General features: G+C 37.7%; 1 protein-coding gene across 2 annotated transcripts in view; it reads right to left on the bottom strand.

The window, feature by feature from the left end:
- Positions 1–17,933, bottom strand: part of UNC80 (unc-80 homolog, NALCN channel complex subunit) — a 199,013-nt gene that overhangs the window by 163,889 nt on the left and 17,191 nt on the right. The gene's annotated exons all lie outside the window — the stretch shown is intronic.

Genomic DNA, 17,933 nt, shown 5'->3' with positions numbered 1-17,933 from the left:
AAAATTCATCTTTTTTGCTTGCTCTGTGAAAATGGATCTGGGTCCTGTAAATATTTTTCCATTGACATCTGGCAGAATGTTAAGCTTTGTCAGTAGATGGAATGGGAAGGTATTGCAGGAGGAAAGAATTTTGTTTCCTGGTTCTGGTGTACTTGTTGGCACATTTCTGCCATGTGCACAGCTCCCCCAGTACCAGGCTCCTGTAGGGTTTGTGGTTTCTCCAGTGCTCGGCTCCTGGAGGGCACGTGACTTCTCTAGGGTGCAGCTTCTGCAGCAAGGGTGTTTTCTCTAGCTCCAGGCTCCTGCAGCACCCACAGCCTTTCCTGTGCGTCCCTCCTACAGCACCCAGCAGCCGGTGGCTTCCCCTGGCACACTCTATTTCAGGACGTTTTGTAGCAGAGTGCCTGTACTAAGACACCTCCCCATGAACAGCTCCTCCTAGCACCCTAGATGGTGAGTTTCTGACAATTTCCAGATTTCCAGCAAGTTCTCCTGGTGCAGCACCACAGCGATTTCTCTGCCTTCCAGTGAGGCACGACTTTGCCCTTTCCAACCAATCCAACCTCTCTCTGCCAATCCAGAATATAGATCCTGGGAAGAGAGGGGGTATTTGGGGTGTTTTACCTGAGCCCTAAAGTTTGTGACTGCTCCACTATATCTGCTATCCCTATATTCTTTAGAGTTTTCTTTACTCTTTACTGCCAGTCCCTCATTACTCCAGTACTCCAATCCCTTTCCACTTAATAATTCCCTACATTAAACTTGCCCCGTTCAAATTACTGTGTGGTTTTTCTCTTCCGATGGGACCCATTCTGAGACACCTGGTAGCTGTGCCCCAGCCACATGGGCTTTCTTACCTCCCTTGAGCACATCAAGCTCGTGCCTGCTTCAGAGCCTTACTCCATGTGGAAATTTCTACCCTCATGGCCTTGGCTTTATCTGGGCTCTGTTCCAATTTCACCCCATCCAGATCTTCCCCAGCCACCACGTGGAACGGCCTCCTTCTCCCACTCTCTGTCTCTTCATCATGTTCTAATTTTCTTTACAGCACGTGGCATGACTTGCAATTTATATTTTATTTGTTTACTTGCTTATTGCCTCTCTCCATTTATTTGATAAATTAATAAATTTCAGAAACTGATTCAAGACAAAGATGTGGAAATCAAAGCCTTCTGTACATACAAGCAATAAACATTCTGAAAATGTAAAGAGAAAAAGGGCCTATTCAACATAACAAATAGATCAGATGCCATGGGTTGGGAGTGAAATGATGAGGAACAAAATGGATAAGATAACTTACAAGTATTTCAAATTTAACTAACATTTGACCGAACAAGCTGAAGATAAACATCTATTCCAAAAAGTAGCGGAAAGAATTTAACATTTAACAATTTAACATCAATTGGTATCAGCAGTAGGTAGGGAATATCTAACTCGCAACATAGATTTGATTCTTGTCCTATACCATGGTTTGAAAATACTTTAAAAAATAACCTCTATCAGAGTACACTGGGAAAGATTGCACAGGCACTAAACAAGTTAGCCTAGAACATCAACCCCACACCAAAACAAAACGGTAATACAGGAATTTGGTGGCACTTGGGGAACACCATAGACAATGCTATAGAACATTTTTTTAAAACACCTTAATAAACAGAAAGACAAACTATACTCATTAGGATAAATACTCAATATTATCAAGATTTCCATTCTCCCCCAAATAATTCATAAGTTTTTTTGTTTGTTTGTTTTTGTTTTATTTTTTGTTTATTGCAGTAACATTGGTTTATAACATGTATAAATTTCAGGTGTACATCATTGTACTTCTATTTCTGCATAGATTACATCATGTTCACCACTCAAATACTAATTACAACCCATCACCACACACGTGCCGAATTATCCCTTTCGCCCTCCTCCCTCCCCCTTTCCCCTCTGGTAACCAGCAATCCAATCTCTGTCTCTATGTGTTTATTGTTGTTATTATCTACTACATAATGAGGGAAATCATATGGTATTTGACCTTCTCCCTCTGACTTATTTCACTTTGCATAATACCCTCAATGTCCATCCATGTTGTCACAAATGGCTGGATTTCATCGTTTCTTATGGCTGAGTATATTCCATTGTGTATATATAGTTTAATGTAATTCTCTTTTGTGTTCTGCACCCAATTTCAACATATCTAGGGGGCTTCCCATACTACCAACAATTCTCTGGACACCAACTGGTGTCCTACAATTCAACTCAATTCTGACTCCTGTCTACCCAGAGGTAGCATCAGATTCCACAGGCTAAGGGCTCAGTCCTACAAGACTGCCCCTGGCCCAATTCAGACACGAGTCGCAAGTCCAGGTTGTTATCTGTACTTATGACCAACTGGCTATAAATCAGAGATTCCCATGATGCCCTCCTAGGATTCAATTAATTTGCTAGAGCAGCACAGGAAACCCGTTCACTCCCTAGATTACCAGTTTATTATAAAAGGATATAACTCAGGAACAGCCAGATGGAAGAGATGCATAGATCAAAGTATGGGGAAAGGGCTCAGAGCTTCCACGCCCTCTCCAGGCGCACCAGTCTCCACATGTTCCCCGACCCCGAAGCTCTCTGATCCCCATCCTTTTGGGTTTTTATAGAAGCTTCATTACATAGACATGATTGATTAAATCATTGGCCATTGGCAGTTGATTCAAAGTCCAGCCTTCTCCCCTCCGTAGAGGTCAGACAGTGGGACTGAAAGTTACAACCCTCTAATCACATGGTTGGTTCTCCTGGCGACCAGCCCCTGTACTTAAGTGCCAGCCCAAAATCACCTCATTGACATAACAGAAGACACCTTTGTTGCTCTCATCTCTTAGGAAATTCCAAAGGTTTTACAAGCTCTGTGCCAGGAATGGGATGAAGACCAAATATATATTTCTTATAATAAATCACAATATCACCAGTTCCAACCAAAATTCCAAAGGGATTTATCTTTTATACATCAATAAGACTGTTCTGAAATTTAACTGAATGGATGATAAAAATTTGAGAGTAATCAAGACAGGTTTAAAAGGAAGTGTAAAGAGTGTAAATTGACAGATACTATTCTGTGTTTTATAACAATAATACTTAGTAATGTAGTGCTGATTTAGGAAAAGACAAGAGTTCCATGGTATAAAATACGGAGCTACAAAAGATTCAAATATTTATAAGAATTTAATATATAAAAAAGATATGCATCAAATTAGTGCAAAGGATACATTAGTCAATACATAATATTGGTAAAATTGACTTACTCCTCAGAAAAATTTAACTTAGCCTGTCTTAAATTAGCATATTTTATTCACCAAATAAAATCAAGATTTAAATGCAAAAATATAAAACCATAAAAGTACTAGAAAACCATTTTGGCTATTTTTTATAATCATGGAGTGAAGAAGGACTTTATAAGAATGTAATGGCCCCAAATTTAAAACAACACAAATGTCCATCCACAGGTGAATGGATAAACAAACTGTGGTACATCCACGCAATGGACTATGACTGAGCAATAAGAAGGAAAGAACTATTGATATATTAGATAACTATGATGGGTGAAAGAAGCCAGACAAAAAAAAAAAAGAGTATGTTTTCATTTATATAAAATTCTAGAAAATTGCAAACTAATCCATAGTGACAGAAAGCAGATCTGCAGCATGCCTGCGGATGGGGAAAAAGTGGGGTGGGGAGAGGGAAAATTACAAAGGGGCACAAGAAAACTGTTGGGAGGGTGGGTATGTTCCTTACCCTGATTGTGGTGATGGTTTCATGGGTGCATACAACAGTATGTAACAAGGCAGAGAGGGAGTGGAGCTGAAGGTTTGGGATTTTATTTAATTCTGACTTTCAGGAGACAAGTACGTATGTTACACTTTCAACAGTAACCATCTAACAGAAACAGACAGTTTCCTTCAGGTAGAAGGGAAATGGGGACTAGTAAAAACTGAGTTAATCAATTAACAGTCAGAGAAAAAGAGAAAAAAGAAACATAAAAAGCAGAGTCAATAAAAAGCACAAAATAAAATAAAATGGAAGATATAAATCCAAAATGGCAATTATTAAAATAAATACTGAATACACTCATGAGATAAAAGACAAAAATTGCCATTGGATTTAAAAAACAAGGTTTAGTCACACGCTAATTACAAAAGAAAATCATAAAACTTGAGGGCACAGAAAGTTGGGAAGGGGAGAATGGATACAGAAATGCAAATCTAACAAAAAGAAAGTTGATGTAGCAATAATAAAAATAAATTTTGAGGTCAAAAAGTATTATTAGATACAAAGATGGTCACCATAATGTTAAAAGAAAAAATTAGCCAGGAAGCTACACTAACTCTAAACATGTATATACCTAATAACAAAGTTTCCAAACGCTTAAAGAAAAACCTGAGAGACTTGTCAGGGGAAAACAGACAAGTAAATAATACTAGTAGTATTTTTAATATACTTTTTTCAACAAATAATAGATCAAGCATATAAAGAAAATATTAGTAAGAATATAGAAGATTTGAATAATATGCTTAACATTGTTTCCCTGCATCTTGGAATGTTTACAAATAAGTCTCAAAAGAAACTGAAGACTCAACATCTCGCACAAACCTATACTCTAACCACAGTGGAATCCCAATAGAGATCAGAGCAAAAAGAAACTCAAAAGCTCTAATCAGTTAGCAAATTTAGAAACACACTTTGAAATAACTCATGGGCCAAATAAAAAGTTATAATGAGAATTTTAAAAATATTACATGGAATGATAACGATTCCACATATGAAAACTTGTGAGATACAGCTAAAGTGAAATTAGAGGAACACTTAGAGCTTTAAATGCTCATATCAGGATAAAGGAAACACTGAAAAATAATGAGATAAGCAGCTACTACAACAGGTTAAAAAAAAGTAAATAAAACCCCAAATAGTAGCAAAAAAATGGCACATAAAATAGGTGCATATATTAATAAAATATTAAAAAAAGGTAGATAGGATTAACAAAACCAAACATTATTTCTTTGACAAAACCAATAAAAATTAATCAAGAAATGCAGTAAAAGGTATGGTCAAAATACTATCACTGAAAAAGCAACATAACTAGACACAGTGATGGTTTCAGAAAAAGGGAAACAAGTATGGACAATGTGATTAAAAGTTTGAATACCTACATATTTATCCAACAAAACGGATTCAAGAAGAAATGAAAACCTAAATAGAGCCACCGCCTCTAAAAATTGAATTGGGGTAAATAAATTTATGTTAAAAATACACCAAGCCTAGAAGGTTTACAGCCAAATTCCATCACACATGAGGGAAACAGATCTCTCCAGCTTTATACAAAGTGTTCCACAGACAGGAAAAAAGGGAACCATCTTTTCACGAGGCCAGTATAACCCTGCTGCTGAAACCAGACAAGAACGGCGTAAGAGGAAAATCGTGAGCCACTCTCATTCACCAGCACTGATGTAAAAATAATAAACAAAATATTAACAAACTGCAACCAGCAACGTACAAGTCGGATTTTTCCCAGGAATTTAAGGATGGTTTATTATTAGAAAATCTATCAAAGTAACTCACCACCTAAAAAGATGACTGGAGAACATACCCACGTGATTTTCTCAACAGACGCAGAACCTTATATAAAACTTACTATTAATTTTTTAAAGTCAATAACAAAAATTAGAAAAGAGCTATCATAATAAGACAATAGGACATTGGTACGGAGGCAGGCAGAGTGATGCAAGAGAATGGAGAGCCCCAGATCATACCTTCACATATGTGGAAATCTGATATTTAATGGAGAGAAAGTTACAAATCTGCAGGAAAATAACTCTTTAAGAAATGGTGAGGGAAACATTAATTATTTACGTGGAGAAAAACATATTCCTATTTTATTCCACCATATTAAAGAAAAAGCCAACTTTAGAAGGACTGCTGAAGACATAGGAAAAGCAAAACAGAAGAAACAGAAAAAAATATTTATGACCTAGGGTATGAAAGGATTCATAAAGAAGATAACATCCCAAATTATTTTAAAAGATGTTGACGAATCTGACTATATTCAAATTTAAAACTTCTATAAAAAAACATAAAGCAAAAAGTCTATAAAGTGGAAAAGATAATTGCAATGTATTTAGCCTGCAAAGGTGTATTATTCTCATGAATAAAGAATGTTTATAAATCAGCAAGAAAAAGATAAACAGCTCAAATGTGCAAAGGGTATAGAAGGAAATTTCACCAAAAAGAAAATCGAAAGAGAGACTAAACTTAGAGGGATGGTCCACTTCATTAATAATCAGGGAAATGCAGACTAAACCACACGGACTATCACTTCACACCCATCCGATCTGTGAGCATACAGAAGCCTGAGGACAGTAAGGATTGCTGAGAATGTGATTAAATTGAAACACTCAGACATGCTGTAATTAAACAGAAACTCTCAGACACTTCTGGTAAACTCTTTCAGAGTACAATTTGATGATATCTAGTAAATTTTAAAGTGTCTTTCCCTGTGATCTAAAAATGCTGCTCCCAAGGGAAAGCCTACCTTAGAGAAATTCTTGCCCATGTACACAAGGAGACATGTACAGGGATGTTTACTGCAGCAATTGTGTTGTAGTAAAAAACTAGAGAATATTCTGAAAGTCAGCCAAAGGAGAATGGGCAAATAAATGCTGGTACATTTATTCATTGAACAAATATTAAAGATGCGTTATATGCTGGACCAGGCAGGGGTGCTTGTAATGTTCTGTTTTATCTGTGTGTAGATTACTCCAGTGTATTCACTTGTGAAAAGACAGAAAACTGAACTCTTAGGTGTTGTCTATTTTTCTCTGTGTTTCTTTAGAGAACAGTGGCTGACGAAGACCTTGGACTTCATCAATATGGACTAAATATCTACTTTATATATACATAACGTATATCCATATATACACTATATCTAATACATTTTATATAAAATTATCCACATATATTATATGCATGTATATTTATATATAACATTGTACATACATTATCTATAATATGAATATATAATTGAAATATTTATATATGTAACATATATAACTTATATATATATAGTTTTGCACAAGTCAGTCTCATTATCCGCTGGATGATGTGCTATACCTGTTCTTTCAAAGTATTCTAGTACCTAACTTTTCATTATATAATCATTTTACTAGAAAGGCTGAGTCTCAGAATTCCATGAGTTGCTGAGTTTTCCTAAGAAGCATGAGGGCTACATTCAAAATTAAGGTTCCATCCTGGGCAAGATCTCTTGCCTTACCCTTCAACCCTGCTCCCCGACCCCATCCACTTTCCACCCTCCTCTACCTCCCTGTCCTGGAAGATTGATCGGTGTAGACTCTACCAAGGGCGTCCGTGCCTCTGGTTCCTGACTGAATTTGGCAAAAGGAGGCTCCTAGAGGAAACTGGAAGGCAGAAGGACAATGATTTATTCCCCAAGGCTCCTCCCTCTCAGAGATTTGCCCAGGGCTGACAGTGTGACCTGGGGCTGGCGATTGAGGGTCACAGATCTTGATAGCCACTCTCTCCACAGAGTTCTCCACAACTGCTCCCTCCTTTTGCCCCTTCAGGCCTAGAACTGGTAGGCCTCCTACTGACACCGTCCCTGGAGTAGGCACTAGCTCTTGTGGTTTCCCTACATCCTGTCCAAACCTTTGTAATAAGTCTTGTTTTAATCTCTTCTCAAATTACCCAGTGTGACATTTGTTTCCTCCTGGGACCCTGACTGATCACATCCTGAAGCCCCGTCTGAAGGAAAGCAACAACCTTGATTCTCCTTTTTACCACGTCCTAAGAGACTTCCCTCCCCACCACCCCATTCCATTTCTCTTTCTTAAAAAAGCATGCACTAACCCACTCCTCTCAGCCTATCATTTATACCTAGAATAATAGGATTTTTTTTTCCAGTGCTGTATTCTTGGATTTATAAAGAAAAGACAAAGTATGAGGTTGTCTGGCTACCAGCTGGGTAATTTTAAGTCCTCAAGAATTTGTGACAATCATTTGACTTATAAGAGCTTGTGAAAACTGTTGTTTTCTTGACTAGGCTGCTGTGATTAAGGCAGATAGTAGTAGTTCAATGGACTTATTCCCTCCCCCCCCCCCCCACTGGACTAGCTATCCTTATCCTTTACTTTCTGCCCACACCTCAATGTCCCCAAATATTTCTAGTTAGTAAATTAGATTAGGGAGTTCCATAAGTTATTTCGAATCCCTAGAGCAGTGTTCCATATAATGAGATGCCAACGGACTACTTCCATGAGAATTCCAAGGGGAATGGGGAGGAAGGAGGTTGTTAAAAATGTAGACTCCTGGGTCCTACCCCCAGACTTACTAAACTAGAATTGCTGAGGACAGAACCCAGGAATCTTTATTTTAAACAACACCTCCAGGTGATTCTTAAACACTCTTGATAAGATTGGAGGACAACTGCCCTAGAGAAATATGTAATGCATAATTTTTGCACTTTTAAGCCAACATCCAAAATAATTCCTATATGGAAACACTAAGTAGAATGATATGTTGACAGTTTTGTCCCTGAGGGGGCCAGGTGACTAAATTTATCTCTTTCCCTACACACAAAATTTATTTGACTGAAAGTAATTACTAACTCTGAGTTGAGTCCCGCAGTCATTAACTACTTTCTAACAGACCACGCCAGTTCAGCCAATGATGGAGTGCACAACAGCAAGACACCACCAACACAAGGCTGTGATCAGAGACTAAAACCAAGTCTGTAACTTAGACAATCAAAATCTGTTACGTAAGTTCACATTTCAATTGCTTAATATTTAAAGAGACTCCATTTGAAACAACAATGAAGTTAACAAGGCCTTCTGTAGCAAATATTTATAAGCAAATTACCTTCATTTTAGGTGTTATTCAAGCACTAGTCTATTTGGCTTAAAGTGTGAGCTGTACCGGGGCGAGTAGTCAATCAAAAGCAAGAATGATGAATCAATTTTTAAATTTCTTTTAGGACATCATTATCAGACAACCAACTTGTCACTGAGTAACCAGTAAAAGTCATTTTAATTAACTAATCAACTATCTAATTAACACGTGACAGAAAAATTTACGTAACTGGACAAAGATGATATGGGGCAGCTCATTGTATGATATGATAGAAAAATTCTTTCCAACTCTAACATTCTATGATTCCATAAGTCGTTTTGTAGAAAAAAATGAAAAGTGAAAATTTTATGAAAGTATGAATACAACTTTTACTCTAAATGGTATATGTAAAAATAATGAAGAGAAGTACATATACAAAAAAATTAATGATGTTTATGTCTACCTGACAAGCTCATGGATGATTTTTATTTTTAAAAAATATTTTATACATTTTAAAAGTTTTCTATAATTACTACATACTTCTTTTATAGGCATAGAATAAATAACATATTACAACAAAAAGAAGAATTTTGAAAAAAGTAAGAATTGCTTTAATCTATTTTTCAAGCAACTATGGCTTTAGGAAACAAAGTTATTATTAATTAGGTTTGGGAGATGCTAGTGGAAAACACCTAAGGCAGACAAGCACCCACGAAATAATATCTAAGGAGGAGAGAACTGTGGAAATCAGTCGTGACCGCCTGCAGTACCTAATGAAGCAGAAATTAAGTCTATGCATACAGTAATTAAAGACGAAATCTCACATTAATTTTAAAAATCTAGCTACCTGTTCACTGATTGCAGAGTTCAGGGAAGAGTGAGGTTTAATTCAGTGAAAGATAGGGCAAAAGAGATGATGAACTGGATTTGTTTGATGTACGCAGACAGCTTTTGTTCGCAGGACATTGGAGTTGCTATGTTACTAAAGTTCTCTTCATTTCTGATTAATACATGAACTCCTCCAATAAAGACACATTAATATTAGCATTTTCTGAAAGGTCTACCTTGTGCATCATTTCCATGGCAACCAGCTACTGCAGCTAGGCAGAAAGAAGACCTAAGTCATTCTTCTCAAGTCCCATTGACTCATATGTCTAATTCTCACATGTGGGTGGACGTGTGCTATGGGTGACTGTGTGTATATGTGTCAAAAAATGCGTACATACGTAGATGTTTGTATGTGGCAATATCGGAGAACAGAAAAAACAATGTCCTTCCACAAAGAGGGAACCTTGAATGTTATAGTTGGCTCTGTCCTTACAAGCAAATCAGATTGGAGCCATTAACACTGAATTTTGACTGAGAAAAGAAATATCATTTGCAATTTATATTTGAAAATTTCCAATGTTTACTACAGTTGATAACAATTTTGTAAGAAATATAAGCTTCTGGACATTTTATGACCTCAAGATTTCACTCTAATATTGTTTTTAATAATTTTTTAAAGTCAGGCCAAAGCATAGTATTTGAGGTAAGAAATGACTTACACTTAAATTAAATTAAACTTTTGGCATTTGCGTAGAATGTAATGAGTGAAGGAGGACTATGAGGATATTCAATAATTGATATGAAGAAAATGTACAGATATAGTCTTAACGATCATCATACATAAAATGATGGTGACATTATCATCATTATTGTTGTGGCCAGCCGCCAAAATAGGCCCCAATGATCCCTGCCTCTTGGAATTCACATCCTCATGTGGTCCCCTCTCCCTCTGTACCAGGGTTGGTTGGTGCTATCCACAGAATATAGCAGAAGTGATGGGCTGTCACTTTGGAGATTAGGTTATAGAAGACACGGAAGCATAGATCTTGGTTGCTCCCTCTCTTTCTGGGATAATTTGTTTTGAGGGAAGACAGCTGCCATGTCATGAGCAGTTCTACGGAGAGGCAGAGATGGAGAACTCAGGCTTCCAGTCAACAGGCATCTGAGTGAGCTTGAAAGCAGAGTCTCCAGGCCAGTCAAACCTTCAGATGACTGCTGCCCTGGCCAACTTCTTGAGAGACCTCGAGCCACAACCACCTAGACAAGCGGTTTCTGGATTCACGATCATCAGAAACTACGTCAGGTAATAAATGTCTTTTGTTTTAAGTTGCTAAGAAATTTGGGTAATTTGTTATACAGCAATTGATAGCTAATACAGATGTTCATACAAGATAAAACTCTAAACTTGGGGAATGGCTTTGGAATCAGGCAGTAGGCAGAGACCGCAAAGACTTTGAAGAGTGTGTTATAAAATAAAAGACTACATTGCTTTGCACAAATTGCTAATAGAAATCCTGAATTTTAAGGAGGCCACTGGGGAGGACTTCAAGGGAAGTAAGAAGCATGATATTGATGCTGTGCTGTGGAAAGTTAAAGAAATGTGCCTAACAAACTATGTGATCTAAATAAGGAGATTTCCAAATAAGCTGTTGAAAGTGCCTTCTGATTTCTTCATGCTGCTTATGGTAAAGTGAGAGAGAAGATATATGAACTAAATGAAGAACTGTTAAAGCCTAATTAGCTGAGACTTGATGATTTTGAAAATTCTTAGCTCTCCAGATGGGAAATAATGCTAAAATTAAGAAATGGCTTCCAAGCAAACATCAAATCTTGGGCACTTCTGGAAAAATTATGGTCTAAAGACGAAGTCAAGGGTGGAGTTGTAAAATCGTTTTGTTAAGACTTCAGAATGATATAAGGTCATGCCTCAGCATATTATTTCACCAGACAAAAGCCCCTGTAAAGATTTTGAGAGTGTGATTCACATATTAAAAAAAAAATGAGACTTCTAACAAACTTTAGGGTGTTGTTCTTCAATAGAAGTTCCAGGTAAAGAGGGAATTATCTCAAAGAGATTTATAAGTGTGGCTTTTGTCTATTCTAGTGGGCCCCAATAAGATTAACAGTGGACCCACAAAATTTCTAAAAGAATTATACCAACAAAAACACTTTCAGAGACAGTACAAAATGAAAAGAGGCTGTCATACTTCCCTCTCTCCCCGCCACCTCCTAAATTTTACTGGCAGGAAGCAGGCTGAGAAAACTACTCAGCTGTAAATATCTATCTTTCTTGAAAAAGGAAAGTTGACTTAGAGGGTGGAATGAATAGCCCAGAGAGTGAAGCCAAGAGCCATGAACAAGAATAGGACTGAGTTTCAATCTAGAAGCTTCCAACATTTGCCTTGCTTGATTTCAGAACTGCTATGGACCAGTGCCTCCCATTTTCTCCCTTTGAATAGGAATGACCACAGCAGTTAGCCTATGGCTACTCCACCACTGTATGTTGGGTGTGTTGTGTGTAGATAACTTGTCTCTTTAGTTCACAGGTGTACAGATTGAGAAAAACTGTACTTAAAGAATTGTACTTAAATTGTATACAAGGTGCCTCATTGGCACCTAGATCTTATTTTGATGATGAGATCTCGACTTTGACCTGATCCTGTAATTGGATGAGATTTGGGGTGACCTTACTGAAAGCAGGTGGGAGGGATGTTGCATGTGGGATGGATGGGAATCATTGGGGCCAGAGGGCTGACCATGGTAGCCAGCTTCTAACATCTCTCCAATGATCCTTGCCTTCTTGTACTCATGCCTTTGTATTCTTCCTTCCTAAAACACATCAGAGTTGGTCTATATGACCAACAGAATACGGCAGAAGTGGTGGTATGTCACTTCTGAAACTAGGTTATAAGACACCTTTCTCTCTTTCTCTCTCTCTCTCATCATTCATTTTGTGACAAGTCAGCCGCCATATTGTGAGCAGCCCTATGGAGAGGCTCAGGCAGTAAGAAACAGAGGCATTTGGCCAACAACCACCTAAGTGATCTTAGAAGCAGATCCTCCAGCCGAGTAATGCCTTCAGACAACTGCAGTCTCAGCGAACATCTTAACCACAACCTCATAAGAAACCCTGAGCTGGAAAAAACCCTTCAAGCTGCTCCTGGATACATAACCTTCACAAACCGAGATAACACATGTATTTATTATTTTAAGTCACTAATTTCAGAGTAATTTGTTTTGCAGCAATAAATACCTGATACACTAGTATAACTCCAAATAGTCTATTGGTAAATCTATTAAACATGGATAAGCAAAAGAAAATTACATCTCTGATCTTACACTGGAGAATAATTTCTCAGTTAGTAGAAAAAAAGACAAATTAGACACCTTAGTAGAGATTATGTATTTCTTTTTCACATATGTATACACTTAATTGTTATATATTTTATATATATAAGTTTTTTAAATCTGTGAATTGTTTAGGAAAGAAAATAGTCTTTGTCTGCCAGTGACTGAATTGTGTGGTGTTCTTAAAATCTTAGGAAAGAGGTACAGAGTTCAAGAGACCAGTAAATTACATGGGTATGGAGCTCAAAAGAGTTGTCTAGATTGGATATAAAGGTCTGAAAGTCATCAGCACATAGCTAGTGATTGAAACTGTGATGGTGAATAAGATCACTAAGAGGGAGAATGTGGGAGCAGAGGGAAATACCAACAGCAAAAGGAGGGCCATGAAAGAGAAGCCAAAGAAAATTCTGGAAAGGGTCTTTTAGAGAGGTAAGAAGACAAACAGTAGAGCATAATGCAGAAAAGTCAAGGAAGGCCTGTCAGGAAGGCTGGAGGGGCCAGCAGCGTTAAAATTCTACAAGATCCAATTAGATAAGTACTAAATAAAGGCTGAGTTTCAAACTTCTCAGAGGTCAGGGGAAGGTGATACTAAGCATCTAGGAATCTTTTTGTTCCTGAAAATGACTAATTCTGGCAAATAACCACAATATTTCCACTTTTAATGAGAGATCAAGGAGAAAGGAGGCTTCCATTAAAACATAATTGAGGAGATGGGTAGGCTCCTATAGGAAGCCAACAGTGCTCCCCCTAAAGATCTACCTTCTCGTGGGAGAGTAGTGAATAGTGTAGACCATGGCACTGGTTAGACTGGGTTCAAATCTAGCTCTTCTGCTTCCTAGCTGTGTGTCCTTGAGTGAGTCATTTAATCTCTCTATGCTTTAGCTCCTCATCTTTAAAAGAATAATGTCTTCTTTGCATGGTTATTGTGAAGATTAAACTCATTTGCTTATTCAGTACCCGGCACTGAGGGCCGTGTGCCAGGCCTTAGAGCTACAGCAGTGGATAAAAGGGACTAGGTCACTCTGCTCGTTCATTTTACAGCCTAGGGAAGGCGATAGACAAATAATGACACAAGTATTTGAATTATGATTGGCATTTGTGCCATAAGAGAAAATAGGGAGTTCCGTGACAGTCTTTAACATGGGCCAAAGCCTCTTCAGGGATAACGAAATGATATTTCAATTGAGTCTTGAAGGATGAGAGTTGGTTAAGTGAAGATAGACGGAAGAACAATCTAGGCAGATGGACTAACATACTCCAAATCTCAGAGCTAAGGGGAAGTTTAGTGCATGGGAAGATCTCAGAAAAGGCTGGAGTTTAGTGATAGGGGTGTGGGTGGTAGCACAATGTTACACTAGAAAACTAGACAGCAGCCCAATAATGTGGAGCCTTGAGGGGTATGTCAAGGATTTTGAATTTTAACTTGATAGCAATGGACAGCCATTAAAAGAGTTACAGTGTAGGAGCAGCATCACTAATTTTTTTCCATGACTCTGCATGTTCTATATTGGATGGTGGCAAGAGCAAATAAGACGAAACCAATAAGTAGGCTATTACAATACTCCAGGCAGGAGGTGATGAGTGGCTTGGATGATGGTGGTGGCCTTAGACATAGGTGGAGGTGGACAGATTTAGAATATTTTTATATATGCTTTTTCTCAGACTTCCTTGTCTCATATATTTAATCACCATTCATCCAGTCGCTCAAGCCAAAAACTTCAGTTATGCTTGATTCCCTTCTTTTTCTCACTCCCACACACAATCGTGTCAGCTCCAGCCCCAAGTGTGTCCCAATTCCAATCTCATCTCAGCCTTTCCATCCTTACTACCAACACCCTAACCAAGCCACATTCTCTCCCACCTGGACCACGGCAGGGGCCTCCTAACAAGTCTCTGCGTCTACTTGGGCCTTCCAAGTCGATTTTCCGCAAACCATTTGGAGTGGTCTTTAAAAAGCGTAGTTCAGTTAATGGCACCCCACTGCTCAAAGAACTCCAGTGGCTTTTCATCACACCTGCAACAAAACCCAAACTTCTCACACGGCCTCCTGGGTCCCTTGTGATCTGACCCCTCAGATCCTCTCTGACCTGATTCCCCACGACTTTCCCTGCTCATCACTGCACCCTGGTCACAATGGCCTTCTTGCTGTTCCCAAAACACACTGAGCTGATTCCCAATTCGGAGCCTTTAGATTTCTTCTTCCCTCTGCCTAGATCGCTCTTCCCAGATCTTCATGAGGCTGCTTCTTTCACATATTCAGGTCTCCGTGAAAAAAAGCTCGCCTCCCACCCCTTTGCTTTTGCCTTCATAGTCTTAGAGTAACCTAAAAATACTTTTATTTATTTGTTTACTCTTTTTTTAATCTATCTTTTCAGAAAATAAGCCCTTTGAGGACAAGAACTTTGACATTGCTATAACCCTAATGTCTAGCATACACTTAAAAGATGTATAAATGAGTGAATAAATGAAAATTTAGGTAATATTATAAATGTAAAGACCCTAGTTCTGTTTTAAGCACATAGAAGATGTCCAATAAAAGGCAGTTCTTATTGTTAGTCTCTTTACTCTGTGTCCTAAGTAACTCCCTTTCCCCAAATATGATTTAGTGATGCCCTTCATAACTATGTTAGTGAGTTATTGTTGTAATCAAATAAAATGGAAGCCTTGGTGGGAAGGTCATCATGATAGTTACTTTTGAGTAAGAGGAAAGTTAGTATGGGAAGATTCTGTCCATCTTCAAAAAGACTGTGGTGGACACACTTAGGGAAGCCATCCTTGATTCCCATCTAATGGTGGTCACACCCTTTACTATCCTCTTCTCTCGAGTGTGGGCAGGACTTGTGACTTTCTTGTAACCAACAGAATGTGGCAAAGGAGACAGGATGCCACTCTCATAATTAGGTTATTTTATACGAGAAAGGTGCTGAGATGTCACTTGTATGATTGCTATGTCATAAAGACTCTATTAGCAGACTGGAATTAGAGAGAATTTCTCTCCGTGGCTGGTTTTGAAGAAGTAAGCTGCCATGTTGTGAGGCAGCCTATGGAGAGTGCCACGTGCCAATGACCTGTAGGAGACCTCTAGGGGCCAAGAGCAGCCCCCAGGCAACAGCCAGCAAGAATAAAGGGACCTCAGGCCTGCAACCTGAGGGAGCCTGCAAGTGGATCTTTCCCCAGTCAAGTCTGTGATGAGACTACGGCCCATCCTGACACCTGAATTTTAGCCTGGCAAGACCTTGAAACAGTTAACCTAGCTAAATTGTGCCGGATTTCTGACACACAGAAGTTATAAAATAATAAATGCATGTTGTTTTAGACCAGTAAGTTTGTTGTGATTTGTAACACAGCAGTAGAAAACTAATACAAGAACCATAGACCGAAACTACAGGAAAGCAAAATTTGGTCAAATATAAGAAGGACATTCCACTGAATAGAGCTATCTAAAAATGAAATGAGCTTTATCTGAAAATACTGAATTCTTCATCGCTGAACGTGTTTAAGTGGTTAAAATGTTGCTAGTGCATCAGACTGGACTGGTTATCATCATAGGGCTCTGTCCACATTAAAAGTGGTATGATTTTAAGTAGTCATCATCACCATCGACCCAGTACAGCAAATCATGTGGATAAAAATACAAACAATCTCTGCCAATATGACTAAAGTGCCGTCAAGAATTCATATTCTCAACCAGCAAAAGATCACTCAACTGGGTCACGTGGTTTTAAAATCCAAAATGAAGACATAAAGATAAACTCTTTACATATTATTTTTTTAAAGCACAACATAGTAGTATTTTGGTTAAAAAGCAATTATATTTATATGGCTCCATGCTTTTAACAAGTCTAAGAAATCTTTAAAAAACACTACACCCATGTAGGCTGGTTCTGGTGCCAGAAGGAGGCAGATCATTTAAAACTTACTAAATGAAAAGACAAGCTAATGCTGAGAGAAATATTTGTGGATCATTTTTTTTTATAAAGGACTTGTATCCAGAAAATATAAAGAACTCTTACAATTCATTAACAAGAAGACAAACAGCCCATTTAAAACTTGAGCAAAAGGTTTGAACAGACATTTCATCAAAGAAGATATTCAAATAGCTAATATACACATGAAAATATACTTAATGTCATTAATCATTAGGGAAATGCAAATTTAAACCACAATCAGATCCCACTCCACAACCACAAGAGTGGCTGCCAAGGACACAGAGAAACAATGAACTCTCATACATTTCGGTGGGAATGTAAAATGGTGCAGCCTTTTTGGTAAATAGTTTGGCAGTTTCTTAAAAAATAAAACAAATTTACCATCCAACCGAGCAATTCCACTCCTAGGTATTTGCCCAACAGAATTGAAAACATATGCCCACAGAAAAACTTGTATGTGAATATTTACAGCAGCATTATTCATAATAGACAAAAAGTTGAATCAACTCAAATATCCATCAACTGGCGAATGGATAAACAAAATGTGATATATCCATACAATAGAATACTATTTACCAATAAAAAGAAATGAATTACTTTACATGCTATGATGTGGATGAACCTCTAAAACATTATGCTAAATAAAAGAAGCCAGATGCAAAAGACCACATACTATATGATTCCATTTATTTGAAATGTCCAGAAATGCAAATATTCTATGTATTTCTGTCTCTATGACAGAAAGTATATTAAGTGATCATCTGGGAAATGGGGGTGACTGAAAGTTGGCACAAGCGATATTTTTGGGTGATAGAAATGTTCTAAAATTGGACTGTGGTAATAGTTGCACAATTCTGTAAATTTGCTAAAAAATCATTAAATTATACACTTAAAATGAGTGAATTTTATGGTATATAAATTATACCTCAATAAAACTATTTTTAAAATATCAGC

This window comes from Diceros bicornis, chromosome 37 (genome assembly GCF_020826845.1).
Source record: "Diceros bicornis minor isolate mBicDic1 chromosome 37, mDicBic1.mat.cur, whole genome shotgun sequence".
NCBI lineage: Eukaryota > Metazoa > Chordata > Mammalia > Perissodactyla > Rhinocerotidae > Diceros > Diceros bicornis.
This window is presented reverse-complemented; position numbering and strand designations above follow the sequence as displayed.